General features: G+C 41.1%; 1 protein-coding gene across 2 annotated transcripts in view; it reads left to right on the top strand.

Moving 5' to 3' along the window:
* MFHAS1 (multifunctional ROCO family signaling regulator 1) overlaps nt 1-8,075 on the top strand; it is a 53,432-nt gene extending 45,357 nt beyond the window's left edge. Inside the window, exons 3-4 of one of the 2 annotated variants that reach the window (XM_061635430.1) lie at nt 447-839; nt 5,128-8,075. The gene's annotated coding sequence lies outside the window, so the exon portion shown is untranslated. Of the gene's footprint in view, nt 1-446; nt 2,052-5,127 lie in introns of those variants that run through there. The other variant, XM_061635421.1, reaches the window with a different exon arrangement.
* The last annotated feature ends 6,852 nt before the right edge of the window (nt 8,076-14,927 follow it).

Raw genomic sequence — 14,927 nt, 5'->3', positions numbered from 1 at the left:
GATGGGCCATTGGCCTGATCCAGTAGGGTCTTTTTTTGTTCTTATGAATGGCCATCACTATCATGCTCTGCATGTGAACATCCCAAAGGTATTCTGGCTGGTCACTGTTGGAAGCCAAATGCTGCGGGGAATGGATGGTCTGCTTCGGCAAGGTGTTTTCTCAGGCCAAGCAAGCATGCACATGCCGCCTCAGAAGAGTCTGGCTGGATCAGACCGAAGGTCTACTTAGTCCAGCATTCTCTTCTCATAGGCCAAGCAGATGCCTATGAGAAGCCCATCAGTTAGGACATGAGCACATCTACACTGTCCCCACTAATTGCCTAATTCTCCTTAATTTTCTTTAGAGGTGATCTTGGTTTTCTATTAGGAAGGCCAGAGAATGTTTATTTGGGATCATCAATGTAATGAACCTTGAGACTTATGTTCTGTCTTCTTCTAACATACAGATTAATGGGAGCAGGTGTGCTGAAAGGCTGGACGTTGGGCTGGACACAAATCTGCAGCCTGCCTGAATTGATCCTTACCATCAGTTGGGGTTGGAGCTGTGTGTTTTTAAGAAGTCTCTGCAATCACTTATTGGAGCAAGAAGTGCAGCAAAGCGTCCTCATCCTGCGCTACTCTTGAACTTGTATACAGTATAGTTTGAAAACTCTGGAGGGTTTTAATTGCTTCATAAGTACATTAACAAGAGCGTTATTGACTGATGGTGATACACTGGGATTGAGAACTCTGTGGATTTGTATTGTGCACTTGTTTGGCCATTGGTGAATGTAAGATTGTTCTTAGTGTGGTCACTGTTCAGATGTACCTGATCTGAAAAGGAACTGTTGGTAACTCTGGTAAGTTTTGACTTTGTCACTGTGTTCCTCAGGGCCTGCTCCAGGGCCACATTCACAACATACATTTATTCCACTTTAAACAGTCATGGCTCCCCGCAAAGAATCCTTGGAAGTGTAGTTTGTGAAGGGTGCTGAGAGTTGCTGGCAGACCCCTGTTCCCCTCATAGAGCTATACTGGGCAGAGTGGTTTAACCATCAGTGCCTCTTCCCAGGGAACTCTGAGAACTGTAGCTCTGTGAGGGGAAGAGGGGTCTCCTAACAGCTCGTGGCATTTTTACCACACTACAGTTCCTAGGATTCTTTAGGGGAAGACATGACTGTTTAAAGTGGAATAAGAGTCTAATAAATGTATGGTGTGAATGTGGTTCAAGTTTCCCTGGGCAAGGCCCCTGCAGGCAAGAGACCTAACCTTTTCCAGTGAAAATACACTGCCCACTCCCTTCCTCAGTCCTTAGTTTCTCTGCTAATCTCTTGGGTGTGATGAGAGCAATAGGAAAGCTGGTGTAAGGATTTCACTGTGAATCAGGGCAAGTTTACATATAGCAGAGAGAGATCACCTGTTGATTTGCATGTGTGAATGAGCATGTGTGAATGAACTATTGCAGATAGATAGAACTGCTGGTAGAACTTTTCATGTTGCCAGTGTTAACACTAAACAGTACTTTTCAGTCACATTTTCTCCCTAGTAAATTGTATTTTGTTTGGTTTTGCTCATAAGCTCCTGATATTTCCTTGAGGAATACCTTTGGGTGGTCTTAACATTTATTCCTTGGCAAATTCTACATTTAGGGAAAACAATAAATCTTATGGTAACTCTTTACATACCAGTAGAAAAAATATCCGCTCCTAAATTATTTTTCCTAAGATAATTCTTTCTTTTGTCCTTTGTTTTGATATATTAAGGGTGCATTGCTTATAATAAATATAGTACTGATTGAGGAAACAGGGAGAGATGCATAGGCATTTCATTCCACAAAAGGTTTCAATTTGGGGAACAATTTGATTCATTTTTTCTGCTTTTTATTTCAAAGTATAGAGAAAACCAAAACAGCATTCAACACCACACCATTGTCTAACAGACACAAGCATTTTAATTTTTTTAATTGTCTGCTTTCTAATGATTAGATGACCAGTTAATCAATGTAATAATGTGTACAAAGGTACTGTACAAAAATTTTAAACTATAAACTTGTGGGCACGGCTTGTCTTTAATCTAGTACATTAATTTGTATAATACTGAAATGTCACTAGGTGCTTTTTGAGAAGTAAAAAGAATTAGAATTTAAGAGGCAAAAGCTATTCAGTGTGGAAATGAAAGGACATTGTTCCATATTTCAGCAACACCAGAACCAAAATAGTTTTCATGTATACATGTGTGTCCTTAATATGCAGCCCCATCCATTTAAAATTTGCCCCATGTCGGCCTACCAAGTAAAAATTAGTTGATTAAGCTACCAGTTGAAAAGATTAAACTTTACAATCCTACATATAATAATTGCTAAGTATTATCTGAACATCAGGCACTTGCTTTTGAAGTGGTAACATCAGAACAAATTGAATGTGATGGACAAAATTCATTACTGTTTAATGAAATTGCTCACATGAAAGGAAAACAAAAATATCAACTATGTCTACTCAGCTTGTCTTTTTCTGCTTGTATGCAGATTCTTATCTGACTAGTTTAGTTGCTAGTTTTGTTAACCTGGCATAGATCTGGGTTCTGTCAGCCTTGGGGATTAGGAACATTTGTTAACTGCAGACAGAAGTGAGTATCTTTTGTCCTAGAGAATAATTTAAATGTTACATTTATATCCTAGTTTAGTTGAGGGGTGGAGGTGGCAGGTAGTTTGGAGAGAAAAATCTTACTAATATTTAACATCACATCACTGAAACACAGCAAATCCAGAATGCTGTGCTAAAAAATTGCTTGTTAAAGAATAACTGCCTTTACTCTAAGCATGTACTAGCACATACTGATGGATCTTGTGGTGTTCATCCATAAAACTGATAAAATAATGCTTATACCCTGCCCTTCTGCTTTTAAAGAGGCGGCTTACAGTGCATAAAATCATACAAACATAATCAACTAAATCCAAGTTTAAAACCAACACACTAATAACATGCAGCAGTTAAGAAGAAAAATAACCCTATAAAATGCATCCCCCCCCGAAGTTCTCTGAAACAGAAACAGTTTTACTGATTTCCTGGAAGAGAGGAAAGAGGGTGACAAGGTCACAGTGCAGAGTTCATTTCTTAAAGTCTTCCTAGCCTTAGGCACAGCACTGTCTTTCTGGCTGCCTTTGGCCTGAACCAAAGCAACTAGGGTTGATCTCATGCAAGTACAGCTCAGCCAATTAATGTAGTCTTGCAAATAAATTCACAAAAATTACCATCTCTGTGTAGAATGCCTAGGGAAAAACCCAGACTCCTTTCCTGCTTACAAAACTTCCTAATCACCTGGAGGCAAACTTACCACAGGTGTTCAGTTTACAACCCTGAGTTAATATATTACCTAGGGTCTGCTAAGATAAGTTTACACTTTGCTGTACACTTCGCATTAAACTGCACCCTCATGCAACAGAGTCCCTAAAATGCCATCTGCCTAGCCATGCACCTTCAGGTTCGGGAGCTAATTTGCATAGAAGAACGGAAGGGAGTGCTTAGCTTTTCATCTGAAATTTCCATCTCTTAATTGCCTGTGATGAACTGCAGGACTAGATAGGACCTTTTGGTGTAATTTAGCAGAGCTTCGGCAGGGAGTCAGTAGCGCTTGCGCTAAGATACTTGAACTGAGAGATGTTTTTGGTGTCAGGAAACGTTCCTGATCATATTACCTTACAATAGGGGTAGCTAATCTTTTTTGAGGGCCCCATAGCCACATTCTAACCCCACCAGGGCTATATGCCAGCAGTGGGCATGACCACTCCACAGCTGGCATGTGAATGCAGACACCATGCACACATCACATAGACACCAGGGAATACGTGCATGCTGACCAGCCACAGGGCACATACATGAATGGAGACAGACCCATACATGGGATGCACATCCTCCCTTTTCCCATTCACTCATCAATCTGGTCAGCAGCAGGAGGGACTGATCTGTATCCCAGTTTGTGAGCTTTAGTTTGCCATGAACGATATGCTTCCTATTCAAGTATCTTCAACTGTGTGTACACTCTTTCCCCATAAAAATATGCTCATATTTATTCCCTTTAGTTTAATCTTAAGAGGACAATTTCTTCCTGTGCACATTTTGGTTTTCTGGGAGGCACATTTGAAGTCTGACTCCATCTGTTTGCTCTCTTCAGTGTGCTGGGTAGTGGTGGCAGGCAGGAGGGAGTTGAGTAAATCCTAGCATGGCAGAGTTACAACACCACAAAATCTGGCTAATAAGGTCTGAAGCAGGGATCAGCTGGATATTGATTATAAGCTCTTAAAGTTCTTTGAGCCTTCTTTGGGGACAGAACAATACTCGTTGGGAAAGGCAGGCCAGTTACTTTATAAACAACAAATGTTCTTCCTTAGCCTTCCCTCTTCTTCTCATGGGTTGGATTAGGGAAGGAAATGTTGACCTCTCTGCTCTTTTTGCTGCTTTGCTTAGAACATCTTTAGACTCCTTGGGTCTTTTATCAGTTTTGTTAGGAGCTTGTTTGAATTAGGAGCAGTAAACACTCGTTCTGATGAGATTGTTGAGCTATGCGGAAATCCAGGAAATCCTAGTCACCAAGATAGTATGGGGAGCAGCAGAAACTAGCCCTGGCACCAGTTAACAATGAACATGGTAGCTGCAGACCTTGCAGAGAATATATTGCTCTCTGCTAGGTGCAAGTGAGTTGCACTCCAGACTGTTGTCCGGCCACAAATGGAGAAGAGCGTGTGGAGATTATAGGGCTGATTTTAAAACTAGAGATGGTCAATCACCTCCAGGTTCAATTGCAATTGCCATTGCCAGCAAGGAGCCTTAGCTTGAGAATACTAAAAAAGCTTTTTTTGAGACTGAGTGAGAGAGAGTGTGTGTGTTTTGAATTAGCTTACCCCCTTCATACATGTTCTTAACACTCTCATACAGGAACTATAGCAGGGATGTTACCTAAGTCTTCCTGATTATCTCCCAAATTTTTCAGAGGGACATGCACTAAGACCAGCCTGTCTGATGCATGGGCTTGCTAATTTCTTTGAAAATAGTTCAGTGAGAAGTTAGGCAGGGCTCTGCTTATGACAATGCTAGTTATGTGGAATGTTTGTGATTTGCTGTGTATGTAAACATCCTTTTGTTCTTTCCTTAGTTTTCCCCATAGGAAGAAATTAATCATTCTGTAGCTGTAATGTGCAGTGAAAAAGGACGTAAAATCAAAACTGGAAAATACCTCTTCTGAAGGATGCTTTCCCAGGGACCAAATATGTAACTTAACCCCAAAACTGAAATGGTTTTTTAAAATAATATATTAAGTTGCAGATGAATGGTGGACTAAAGGATTCATCTCTCAGCCCTCAGCCTCAGGATCTTTCTCTAGCGAAGAGCTGCTTGCCAACAGAGTAGGTTGAAAAACTTCTCAGGGATTATGTTCAGTGTGCAGTTTAAAAGCCACAACTGTAGTTAATGACAGCAGTGTCGGGCACTTCATTTCCAAATCTGTCAAATGTGAAAGAGGATCACTGCTGCGGTTCACTGCTGTTTGGTAACTTGTGTGAGTGGTTTTTTTTCATTGTTAATCTTTATTTTTGTAAGTCTTTAATTATATAAGCAGTTTAGAATTAATTTGACACTGGGTACAAAGGTCAGCATGGAGATTGTGCTAGATCAGCTGCTGGGTTCTGGTGTCAAAATAATGCATGTGTGTATCTTCATTGTTTAAACATCTGCCTCACGCAAATACATACCATAATTTATGTATATATATATACACACACACATACACTCTTCAGTTTCACTGCATTTTCATGGTAAAAACCAGCTAAACAAGCACTAGCGCAGATTCTTCTGGGAAGGCCTTTGCCCTCCATGCAGCAGATGAACTGGTACTTGAAAGAAACAACCGTTGATTTGAGGTTGCTCCATCTTGTGAGTATAACAGGACAATGTGGTAAAGAGGAAAGACCTCTTGAGTTAAAAGTAATTTTTGGCGTATCCATACAGTGGATGGCAGTGAAGTAAGCCATGAATTATTCATCCCTAAGCCATGCTAAAAAAAATTGACAAGGGGCAGCATGAAAACAGACACCCCTCAGTACTCCAGCCACAGAGGAGTTAAGCATAGTAAGACCTGGGAGGCTAGAGAGGCAATTCAGCTATTGGTGATAACATGCCACAAGGATTAGGCTTTCTTGTTGGACCCTGTTTAGCTTCAGTGTATTAAAATTCAGCACTTGAATACTAGCAGGTAAATGCAACTCCTGTTGCAACAGAGTTTACCGTCTTGGTTCCAAATTTTTTTTTCTTGACTATAGATCACATTTTTAATAATTTTTTTAAATAATAATTTCCATCATGCTTGGGATAGTAATTGGTACAGTGTTCTGCAGAACATGATGTTTCTTTTGAAAATAATAAATTAGTCAGGGTCCAATTTAAACATCTGAGTAGTGTAGTTTGCTAGATTGGGCAAATATAATTGTGACTCCCACCTGCAGCACAATCTACCTTAAGTGGATGGAAGCTTTCAATGTTACTGGAATGGTTTGGGAACAATTATAGGGCAGAGACAACCATACTGCTCAGGCCTCAATGTTTTTCTCTTGTTGGGAAAAAGCAGCCAGCAATCTGTAACATCCACTGTTATGAGTAACATCACATTAAAAAAAAAATAGGTGAATTTTAACTTGTGATGTTGAGACAGATTTCCACAGGAAAGTCTAAACACCCATTGGATTTTATGTTTAGCTTAATATACCTCATTTAGAAAGAGGTTGAAAAGCTGAGAAATTAATCAACAAATGTGTCGTAACGAATGAACTTTTAAATCCCAGTGGCTAATTTTTATAGGTGTATGTTAAAAGATGTTTCCCCACCTCTTTCTAAGTCACTCCAGCTGATAACTCTGTATACAAGAAGTTTAGCTGTGAGATTAACTGCAGTTCCCTGTTTGTTGGGTCTAATGGGCAATTTCAGGTCTAGTGTAAATTTAAATATATTCCCAGATATTAATTAGCTTCTTAGCATATGTTCCTGATGGCTGAGAAGAAATTCACAAGAAGATTTCAGCGTGACATCACTTAGTAAAATAATTTGGGCTTCAGAAGCATATTGTTTATGTTTTCCTTAAGTAGGTTTGCATAAAATTTGGCCATTTTGTGGGGCAGTGCCAAAATAGCAGTTCTTAACCAGTAGTGGTTACAGGTTTCAGCACCACTGAATTGCTAATTGAGGTAAGTTGTCAACTGTACTTCGATTCTGGATGCGTCTTTCCAGGTAGCTCTGGTTTATGTAAGGAGGAACATAGCTTACCTTGAGTTTTCCCTCTCAAGGCCAAAATAAAACGTTTTTGGCACCAGGTAAAGTGTAGATCTTTACCAGCAATTGGAGTTTGACTCTCTCCTGCTGTCAGCCTGAATACTGATGGAGTTTGGTCCTCATCTCTTTTTCAGAATTCTCTGAAATTCGGAATACTTCAGAATATGCAGGGGCTGACAGTAAACAGTTGTTGCAGACAACAGTTGTCTGAGAACTTTTAAGAGCAAATACAATTGAAAATCCATTTTTTGCTATTCCGAACATTTCAGTACTGATATTGTAGCCAGAGAGCCTTTGGCTGTCAGAGTGTCTCGAAGGGATCCTGTTGTGGTAGTATCAGTGGAAGACCTCTGCTGGTTTTTCTGGGAAGAGGGTAAGGTTTTGCTCTGTGAAGCGCAAGAATCAGTCAAGCCATTCCTCTAAAAACTGCTGGAGAATTGCCTGTGGAATCAGTCGCTTTTTCTATTCATAGCATCCGTGATGGGAAAAGCTGTTTCCTGCATATACATCACAGTGCTGCCAAAGAAAATGTACGCTGTTTTTAATTCCTCAAAAGGTTCACTTCTCTTTGATCCGCCTTTTTGATTCACTCCTGGAAAGCCAAGAAAAGGGGTGTTTGGTATAACATGAGAATGTTTGTTCAGTAAGTGGCATGGGGACTATACTTACGGCTATCTGTTAATTCTCCATCTTACAGCACAGACTTCTTTTTTACAAAAGAAAAAAAAATATTCTCATCAATACAAAAACCTGAGAATAAAAGTAATCTTAAACCTGAGTCCTCCCTGGCTGTTCATTTACCTCACAACCATATTTGTATTTTTGTCCACATCTTCCTCCCTGAATTTGTTTTGGCTTTGGAAGAGATAGATCACTCACTTAACCACTAGAAAAACAAAAAGTCTTATAACACCTTCAAGCCTAGCGGCCTCAGCTTTCATGAACTCACGCCCACTTTGGCAGATGCATGAAGAGAAATCTTAGTTGGCAGGCATATAAAGGAGAAGGTGGTAACGTGGGAACTGAATGGTGTATTGAGATGCAAAAATGACAGTAATAATTAGAACTTAAATGTGTGTGAAGTAGCCATACCTTTTACTGTAGCAGATTGGGGATAATTTACTCAGCATTGCTGAGATGATTGTATTAACATCTGTAATGGGGTAGGGAACCATTTGCAAGAAGCAGTCATAGATAGCAGAGTTATCCTGGTACTGGTAAGCTAATTCATGTAGTGTGATAAAAATCCTTTATCTCAATTTAACCTACAAGTGATGGCACTGAACGGCTTGATGAATAGTAATTCAGTTGTTTCATGGTGTATTCTTCCTTCAAAGTTCCTTCAGAATGGCCACCTGAAGGTCAGTTGCAGAGTGTCCTGGAAGGCTGAAATGCTTTCCACTGGTTTATGGATATTGCCATTTACTGAGGTCATACTTTTTGTGTAGAGACTGACCTGTCTGTACTCTGTAGAATGCTGAAGGGCATTGTTGGACAATGAGATAAATTGCATTAGAAGATGAACAAGTGAATGAACCCTTGATATTGTGGATGACATTATTAACACTTGGTACAATGTTGCCAAGGTAGTTGTGGGGGCAGAGCCATCAGGGTCTGCCTTGGTCCCTGCATCCATATTTCTGTCATGGGGCTTGCTCTCGCTGATGAATAGCTGTTTTAGGTCACAACTGGGTGTTCCTCATCATTTACATACAAAACACAACCCCATTCCCCCAGGCTCTTGTTCTTGCAGTCAGCCAACACAGGGAGCTCTTCAAAACAGGTTGTTTCTCTGAATTTCACAACTGTAGCTGTGAAGGCCAAAAAAGGAAAGAACAATTTGAAACTGGCTTCCTTTTCTCGCTTTCCAAATTTACAATAATAAATGTGAACAGCAGCAGTATTTAGTTATTTATTTAGATTGATAAACTATTTAATCATAAAACTCTCTAAGCAGTGTGCACAATAACATTTGCATAATAGAAATTAGCAGCAGCATAATACCTTTTGGGGGGCATTGGTTAAAACACCATAAAGTAGTAAGAAAGCTTTTGACTTCACCAGAACTCTCGTTTGGACTGTATCCTGGACAAGGAAAAAGAAAGGAAACTGATCCGCTTGATGCCAAGTCTGCAGTTTTGATGGATGGGAGAGATGTTGCTGAAGACTTGCATTAGCTTAGGTTGTACTCTGTACAGAAAGATTTCAGATTGCAGCAAGATGTGCCAGGGTGAAGGAGCAATGGCCAAGTTCTCTTTGAAAATACATAAGCCAGCTGTGATTCCGATGGGTCACTAGGATTACATGTTTTAAAAAAGTAACACTGTCTTTGTAGGAGAGCAATCTCAACAGAGCTTTATGTATCATAAATAGATAGCTGTCCATTTATTGCATGTGAAACACCTTCCAGATAAATTAGAAAGTCAAATGTTTTTCATTGTCTCTAGGAAGTGATGGGAAGAATCCAAAACTGAAATTAATTTTGCGGAGGCAAACATTCACATTTGAAATTGTGACTTTCAAGAGACTTCCACCAATAAATCTGAAGAGGAGGAGGATGACTCCATGGAATAATGTGAGGCAGATTAGATTTCCCAAACATTGGAGATATGCTCAGCTAGTATTGTTTTTGGCTTTCATAAATGTGGATTCCAATCACTGTACATTACATGCATTCCTGCAGGGAGATTCCCAAATGCCATCATTTCCCTCCCTCTCCATATTTTCCAAAAGAGCAGCCTCATGCAGACAATTCTGTCAGTTTGGAAGGGAAAGATGAAATTAAATTTCCTACACTGCAGATTTTATCTACAGATGAAAAACAATACCCCAAGCAATAGTACATACATAAAACAAGCATCTAGTGGGAAATTATACTTGCAGGTCATCAACTGAAGCAGTGTTCAAAAAAGATCTAAGGATTTCACTGCACTGTAAAATATAGTGTCCAAAATATTGCACTCTTAACATTAGGGTAATGTTTCTTCAAAAAAAACTTTTCTTGCATTTTATGAAATAATGATACCTGTGCACCTCACTAAAAAAAGGATGATTTCATACCAGCTTTAGCAATAACTGATGACTGCAAAAATCTCATCAGTTCTTTTTGAGATCATTTTAACAAATCATGCCAGCAATCTTGGCTGCCTCGGCAAAGTAAAAATATGTTGCTAGGGAAACCAGAAATGCCATTGTACACCCAGTTTATCCTTTCAGAATCTAGATTCCAGTCTATCGAATATGTTACTATTCAGTGTTTGTTTTTTCTCATATCCTTCCTGCTTAGGTGAAGGTCACCAGCTAGAAATATTTCAAGAGAACAAATTTATTTATTATTTGATTTATATCCCGCCCTTCCTCCCAGCAGGAACCCAAATTCATGGAGGAAAAGGTTATCACTGGCTACTAACCACCTATGTTCTTATCAGTGACTGTTCCACCTCCACTGCCAGAGGCAGAATGCGCTTGAATACTAGTTGCTGGCGGTCACAGGTGGGGAGAGGGCTGTTGCTTCAGGAGGCATCCCATGGGCATCTGATTGGCTGCTGTGAGCATCAGGTGCTGGAGGCCCTCTGTACGTTCTTGTGAGTGTTCTGGGGCGCAGTCTACAAAATGTCTTCCTCGGCAGCAGTTCTACTCCCCCCATAGCAAGTCTACTGAGAAAGATTGCCCAGCTCCACTGGTCTTCCTTGTTCCAGCAATGGTGCTCTCACTTGGAAGAACAGTTAAGACAGAAAACTCTTGTAGTCTGAGCTATGAACTACAAATAGGAAGTACCCGGTTCAGATGTCACCTCTTCCATGAACTCAAAAGGTGACTTAAGGCAAGCCATTCCCTCTTGGCCCCTGCCTCCATCTGTAATAGGGAGAACATGATACTGAACGCGGTTAATGATTGCAATAAGATAAATTGTGTGAAATGCTTTGAACACTCAACAAAAGTCTATATACACAATAAGTATGATTTACTTCTTTTTAGTATCCTCTGGCCAGAGAGAGGCCTTATAGTGCTGCATTTCTTGTCTGGCGGCTGTTACAACTGCTCCAACCTGTTGCAACAGGTGCCTTCATTTTAAATAGAGGCTGCCCACCTTACTTCTTCTGGCTGAGGACTCCTGCACAGTCCAGGGAAGTTGTAGATTTAGCCTTTGGTTAGCTTCACCTATTCCTAAATCCCAGATGGCCACAAATTTGTACCCACATCACTCATACAACTTTTTAAAATATAAGTATAGTTATGTAGGTTAATACTGGGGTTGATTTCATCTATTCAGACCCATCTGAGATTAATAGATGCTTATTTTAGTGAGATCCAGGATTTAGGCTAGGTGTGTATTAACTTTCTAATTTTTATATTATCCTTTTTAAGAAGGGGGGACTTCTGAAAACAGCTTGCCGCAATTGAAATAGTGATAAGAAATGAGATGTGAAAATGATCATTAAAAATGTAGGACTTTTTTCCCCCTAATTCTCAGAAAACACCTCCCTCTCCTCAAATCACAGTATTTCCCTCTTGCTCTAGATCAGTGGTTTTCAAACTTTCTACCCTCAGGGAACCCTTTCCATCACAACTTCTTTGCGGAGGAATCCTCCATTGCAGAGGATGCGACTTGGACTGTGGAAATTGTAGTCCAAAACATCTGGAGGGCACCAAGCAGTGGAACAGATCCCCCCCCCTTGTCCTTCCTGGGCAACTGACAGTTGCAGCAGAGTTCTTCCTGGAAGGGTGGGGAAAGCTGCTTTCCAGTGACTGTGGGTCCTCCAAAACCAGGATGATCATCTTGCTGTGGTGTGTGTATACATGTGTACATTGATATCCACACAGTTTACCCTAACCCTTTGCCTCTGATTCACCTACTGATTTAATAGTGAATGATGACTTTGTCATTTCCCAGTGGAAGTTAGGTAGCTTAATATCTTTCGGGTAGTGGATGATTAGCTTTCTCCCTAACATACTTTCCTATTTATGGGTTCTTAGGGAACATACATTCAAACATGCAACTTGCCGAATGGACACACCTGCATCCTAAAGTGCTACATAATACAGGGGGGGAAATTGCCATTTGATTCTGCTGCTTGCATAAACTGGCTCTAATAATTGCTTGCAAAGTGATGCGATCTGCTGTCTAGTAGCACAGTGGCTGCAAGGGGTATTGGTGTTTTAAGAAATAAAATAAAAATAATGGGCTGGGGAAGAAGCGAGTTTGTCTAGACCTGTTGCTATGGACACCTTATCATTGGATTCCATTCCTCCTATAATGTTAAGAATGTGTTTTATTTCCTACTCACTTTCCACAATGAAATGTAGATGTTCAGACAGATTAGCCAATCAAGGAAGTTTTATTCTTTTCTTGGTGTGCCACTGGAACATTTACTCTGATGAATACATAGAAGCAAATTAACTAGGATTTCCATGGAAATCTTTTGAGAATGACAAATAAAACCTTAGTTTTCCTTCCGAACAGCAGATTTTGAAGAGTCAAATTACATAGCTTTTTGGACTGAAATATGCTTGCTTAGTGTATCCACGTGTGTGTGTGTTGCAAGTGAGTCAGTCAGCCACTGCTTCCATGGCTACCACAACAAACAGGACTACAGTCAGCGGGGCCAGAAGAAAGATGAATTCTACGCGACAGTTCCAGAGTGTGTGGGATGTGCAATAGAAACAAAAGGAGAAAAACCTCAAGTCATTTGAAATGGACAGACTTCATTGAGGCTTTCCTGGGTTTTTACCATCTCTAACTGAGGAAATGATGCCAATTTCTTCAGGAGCTCGAGGACAAGTTGGATTTGGAGTTGACACGTCCATTCAATGGCATCCCAAAGGAAGAAAAACACTTCATATGCCACTGCCTTTGAAGGTCAACTCCTATCTCCAGAGGTAAGTGGTCTGCTTTGGAAATATTTCATCCCAAACAAAACAAAAAAGAGACACTTGACTAAAAAATGTTTTTAGATTGACTTCATTACAGTGCCTTCATGAGAAAGTTGCTGTTTGTCGCTTACAAACCTACATTTTTCAAAGTGCTATACAGAGATTAAAAGATGATGGTTCTTGCCTGCAGGCATCCAGTCTAAAAGTCAATATGCAAAAGGAAAAAGGAAATGCTGAGGGAAGAGGAAAGTAAGCAAAGTCAGGCACCAATTATCGAAGTTACACAATCTCTGCTGTATCATCTGGTTTGGACAGCTGAGTCGCTCTCCCTCTTGAGCAACCCAGCAGCACCATCACCTCTGCAATCTTGGGGCAAATGGCAGCTGGAGCGGTGTGTTCTTTCTGGTGGGTGTGGGGGAAAGGAGCTCCTTGCAGCTACTCCTTCTCTGGCCCATGGATGGGGCCAGGTTAGTCTCTACACTGACATGGCATTCTCCTTTGGGAGCCAGGGTGCAGCCTCCTGGTCCCCAGGGTAGTGGCAGAGGCTATAATAATAATAAAAAAATTAGGCCGCACTTCTCTTTAGTCCACAGTCCCAGGGCAACACCAACTTATCACTAGAACGTACAAAGCAATGCAGGGACAAGAAGGCATTAAATTACTTTGCAGGCTGAATCCAAATCTTACACATTCACTTTTTCTGCAGATACTTATACTGCCACCCTGAAGCCAAAAACAGATGTTTTAATAAGCACTCACAAGTAAGTGGCTCTTTTCCTTGAGAAGAAAAATGATTAATTTCACATTTTCTGAAAAACCTCTTTATAAATGTATTAAGAGGTGATGTGTATTAACTCTTCAAGCCCAAAAATCAGTGCGTTGCTTGCCCCCTGGTGGCAAGTAGTGGGAAAACATGAGCAACAGAAAGTGGCCTGAAGATGCTTATTTTAACATTTACAGTACATGGAATTGTCTTAACTCTTTTCATTTCATGGCCATTTCACCTATGTTTACATTTTGTATATGTGTGTGACATCCAACAGAGGGCAACACTTAGTAAATGCATCTAATGAAGCAAATTGAGTGCATGCTATAAATACAAGCAAATGTGCTTTTAAGGTTAAGAGGTTTTTTTTTCTGGTGCTAGATCCTGTGTGTGAACTACGTAATGCACTAGATCAGGGGTGGGGAACCTCAGGCCCAGGGCCAAACGTGGCCCTCCAAGCCTCTCTGCCTGACTCTCCTCAGGAAGGGCTGGCGCCAGAGGGTGGCCAAGACCCCTCCTTAGAGTGGGAGGGTAGTGCTCCCATTCCACAATCTGTGGCATTGGCGGCTCCCGACCCTGCCGCGAATCAAGCAGAGAGAGCTCCCAAGCACACACACCTCATACAGACAGCGCGGGCTTCAGTAAGCCTTCATACAAGCCCCACCTACCTCTTCTGTTGTGAATGTTGTGTGCCCTCATGCCTGCCACCAAGTCAGAGGGTGGCAGGGGTTTCCCTAAGGGGCTGATGCCCCTGCCGCCATCTTGGCTGGTGGTAGGCATGCACGCACAGCACACACGGCATTCACAGGGACAGGAGAGGTAGGTGGGACACGCGGGCGGGCGCTGTGGGCCTGAGGCAGGCTGGTGCCCAAGGGCCCAGTTACGCCTGGCACCAGCCCTGTCCTCAGGCCATATACCTTGCCTGCCTGAGCCACTCCCTTTGTTGGCCTGGCTCCATGTGTTTAAGGACTATTACCCTGGCTGGAGTGGGTCCT

This window comes from Rhineura floridana, chromosome 1 (genome assembly GCF_030035675.1).
Source record: "Rhineura floridana isolate rRhiFlo1 chromosome 1, rRhiFlo1.hap2, whole genome shotgun sequence".
In the NCBI taxonomy this organism is placed as follows: Eukaryota; Metazoa; Chordata; class Lepidosauria; order Squamata; family Rhineuridae; genus Rhineura; species Rhineura floridana.
This window is presented reverse-complemented; position numbering and strand designations above follow the sequence as displayed.